The sequence below is a fragment of the Theobroma umbraticum genome, unplaced genomic scaffold (assembly GCF_002168275.2).
Source record: "Theobroma umbraticum cultivar Fairchild unplaced genomic scaffold, ASM216827v3 scaffold_56.0, whole genome shotgun sequence".
In the NCBI taxonomy this organism is placed as follows: domain Eukaryota; kingdom Viridiplantae; phylum Streptophyta; class Magnoliopsida; order Malvales; family Malvaceae; genus Theobroma; species Theobroma umbraticum.
The window spans coordinates 428,650-432,921 of record NW_018397256.1 but is presented as its reverse complement, the minus strand read 5'-3'; the positions used below and the strand labels follow the sequence as shown (position 1 = coordinate 432,921).

At 34.9% G+C, this 4,272-nt stretch overlaps 1 long non-coding RNA gene across 1 annotated transcript; it reads right to left on the bottom strand.

Annotated features, from left to right (window-relative positions):
- Positions 1–2,082: 2,082 nt before the first annotated feature.
- Positions 2,083–4,085, bottom strand: LOC149527486 (uncharacterized). The gene is made up of 2 exons (XR_016350909.1): positions 3,620–4,085; positions 2,083–2,408 (listed from the first exon to the last, which is right to left on the bottom strand). It is a non-coding gene; the product is annotated as an uncharacterized LOC149527486 (long non-coding RNA).
- Positions 4,086–4,272: the final 187 nt, after the last annotated feature.

The window sequence follows — 4,272 nt, the reverse complement described above, 5'->3', positions numbered from 1 at the left end:
GTCTTTCTTAATTTTAATTTACATAGGAATATAGAAAATTGGTTAAGGAATATAGTTCTATAAAAACATTGGAAGAGGCTTATAAATACGTTAAAGCTCTAAGTTAGCAACTTAAGACTATCTAGTAAGTAAAAAAAGAGTAGAAGAGATTCAAATGAAACATTGAGGAGATATTGTGTGTAACACCCCAATTTTCTATGTCGATTGAGTTAACTAAAAATAATTTATGAAATATATTGTGCCTTAAGGACTTTCATGATATGTTAAGCATTCCAAGTCAATGGGAATGTGCATATTGACACTTAGGCAAATTTTTTATGAAAATATGTGATAATCTTATAGCTTTAGGTTTGATTTGAATTTTTATGACAAGGAATAGTTTTTGGGTGATAAACTTGGCTTTTTGAAAGTTATAAAAACTAAAAATCTACCTACAAGGGAAAATGTATCGATACATTCTTTGCAGGATGAACAATATAAGGCATACAAGGGATTTTCTATTGATACATTTAAGAATATATTGATAGATTTGATTGGGGATGAACATCTATCAATATATTGTCCCAGTGTTTCGATATATTTAAAGCCGATAGCACATAAAGGGAAAAAGTATCGATACATTCCTCATGCATTGATACATTTTGGGTAGTGAGCATTCTACCTCATTTCTATCGATACAGTGCCTAATGTATCAATAGATTTATATGAAATTTGTGTGAATGTATTGATGCATTCCCACATATATTGATACATCCTTACGCATGGACAAATATAGAAAAGGTTTCCAGCTATCCGCCCATTTAAAATGAAACCCTAGCGCTCTCTTTAATACTCCAAAACCTTAACCCTTAAGAGGACTTCGGAGCCCATTTGGAGTAGATTGGAGCTTGGGAAATGCCTCTAAAGGTAGGATTAAACTTTTTTACCAATTGGTATTCAATTTAATCAGTTAATAACTTAAAATTCTAATTTTTCCAACTTTGGAGAATCTCCTTTTATTTTGCTAGAATTTGGAGCTTAAATTTGTGTAATCCAACTTTTAAGGTATGGTTTTGGCCAATTGTTGAAGGATTTGAGATTGAATGTTGGATTGCTAAGAATTTAGTTATTTTAGAAAAGTTGGAGAATTTTCGAAAGTTAGGAAATAAATAATATTTTGATGTTTTGATGTGTTCTAAGGGGAAATTGAGGTTGCTAAAGCATTTATGAGTTGAAGTATGGGTGGAGACTAGAAGTTGACCTTGGCTGATGGAGCGCCTCCAATTTGTCACTGTGAGTAAGTTAATTTAAAATGCATGCGATGCATGACACCTCGATAACGGTGTTGCCATGGTATTATATTAGAGATTTATGTATGTATATATATATATATAATTGCCTAGAGGAATGTACCTATGCTAGAGAACAAAAATATATGTGATTATATGTTATGTTGTGTACCTTAGTACAAGGCACATAATGACCTAGGTTGATTAAGCCTAGATTAGAAAGCCTAGAGGATATGATGGATGTCTAGAAGTAGATTACTTTAGACAATTGACCCTTGGTGGATTATGAATATTTAATGACTTAAGAATTACAAGCACCTAGATGAGATATCGAGCTAGAGATTTATAAACCTCATTAAGGAAGATCTCTGATGTACATTGTGGTCTATGTGATACCCAAGCCATGATGGCCTTGATTTGGGAATTTGCATTCCATTTGATGGATAATTTCAAACGTTGATTTGAATTGAGGTTGAGTGGCATCCGATTCCCTATGACATTGTTTGTGCCTACAAGGATGGTGGTAAGCAGGGATGATGGTACTAGTCTCGCTTGTGATTCTTGCTTGTGGTGCTTTAATGTCATTTGTTGAGATTACTATAGACGATGACTTTATTATGTTGCCGCCCCATTTAAGAACACTCTAGATGATGTTGTCCATTGGGAGATTACTTCGAGCAATGACTTTGATTCTTTGCCCGTTGCTTTGGCACGTGTGTGATTTTGATTCTCCACCAATGTAACGACCTCTTCCCTCGATCGCTATCGGCGTTTGAGACTTGCGAGTGGACTCACCAAATCCAAAACAAGCCTCAATTAAATCTCCAAATCAACATCAAACATTAACACTATAAATCATTCAAACCCAATAATCACATTAATTAAAACATAACCATTTGTTACAAACATCTAGATTTGATCATTTTATACAACTCGTCATAATATATAAACATTATTACATGACCTTAAACTTTAGTTATCACATTTTTAGTGACTATTGATTCTTACAAACTAGACTATATGATATATAAATCGACCTCTAGGCAGCAGAGCGACTCTGAGTGGAAGTCTAGAGATGCCATTACCTAGATTGTAGCCAACTTCAAGATGCTAAACAAAATCTTAAAACTGATTACTTATCTGCAAAAGAAAATAAAGTGGAGTGAGTCTCACAGACTCAGTGAACATCAACCCCGTGAGTAGGGTGTAGATGGAAAACAAGCTAAAGGCAGAAGATTTAAAGATTTAAAAACATAAGAGTATATACAAACAATTTAGTCAAAAGGAAGATTTATGCCTTATATGCAAATAAATAAATTTATGCTAAATAATCTTTTAAATCAAATATCAACCCCAGTCATGGAAAGATTCCTACCATCAAAATCACTTAACATTGGGTTCAAAGTAATTAAATGTTATCATGCATGCTCCCGTAAAATCCAACATTTACAAAGCTTACGCGTAATTTCATAATTCATCTCATACACAGAGAATTAAATCGAATTTCATCATATAAGCAAGGGAGCAGTAGAAAAACTATTATTTTTCACCATGCAAAAATTACTTACGTGAAAAACCCAAAGAGATATCACTCTCGAGTAGGAATAGAAATAAAAGCACGTGAACCCGCTTCCACGTAATAACATCCGGGAACTCCACTCCACCGGATCCCCACATGCCATGGCAGTCTCAACGATGTTGGCCGACATTGGAGAAAATCAAGCGGTCGCAACCGCATATACTCACTTGTGGCCTAGCCACGTAAATCACAAACCTTGGCCCCAGCCATGTCTAATAGCCCATCTGCAACCCAAAGGTTCTCTAGCTAGAGCTCACTTGTGCAAAAGGGTCATAATTAACAAGAGTGACAACCGACCTACTCTCGAATCTCCCGGTTCAATAAAACCACTTTAAAAAAAATCAAATCAAGATTTCAAAAGATCGTTTCAAACCATTTTCAAAATATCGATCATGGTAACACTCAAAAACCTCTTTTTTTATCACCTTGCCATGTAAACCTTTTTGAATAGGGTAAATGCCTAATCCGCATGGTGAATAAGAATTTATCCATGAGTGCACTTCACACAATCCACAAGGCAAGTTTTTGACATAAATACATTGAAAAGCTTGCTTCCCGATTTTTTAATCTTTTACAAATATAACTCGTATATATATATATATATGTATAGTCAAACCCATTTCAAACACTTGGCATTCACAACTCCTAGGATCACTACCAGCTCATGCTTTCCACAAGTTGCATTTAGAATAAATCAGTTCATGCTCATAAATACATATATACAAACATACCAAATTATGAGATTATTTTGAAATGGACACCCCCTGCTCACCTTAAAATAGTGGAACACAAATTTGCTACCAATTCAAGTTCACACTTCTTGATTTTTGCTAGAATTTTCCCAACTCCAAGGCACCAGCTCTCATAGCTAAGATTTCCTTTGCCGCCACCAATACAACTACACCTTAAAAATCAATTTAAAATCACACTTTTAACCAACTAAAATTTCCTACTCCCTTACCTTAGAAATCTTGAATCAACTCACCAATCCACCTCAATTTCAGATATGGGGAGGGAAAAGGAAAGAACTTCATGTGAAGGAAGGAAAAAAGGGAAGAAACAAGGGAGGAAATGGAGAAAAGAGCTTGAGGCTAGCTGGTTATGGTGATGGCTACGGTCTAGAGGAAGAAATCCTTCACAAGGAGAAAGTGACGGTGGTGAAAGAAAGAAAGGAGAAAATACTTAATGATAAAGGAAAGAGAAAGTTCTAGTGTTGAACATGGTAAGAAGAAAAAAAATAGAAAAGGTATCTCCCTTTTTGACCGGCCAAAGGATGGAAGTAGGAAAAAAATTCAAGAAGTTTCAACATGATTTGGTTAGTCAACATATGCAGGTTTCTTTGTCTTTTTCCCTTTAATTCTTTTCCCATCCTTTCCTTCTCTACATGTACTCATTTTTCCAATAAACATTACATGGATGACCGGC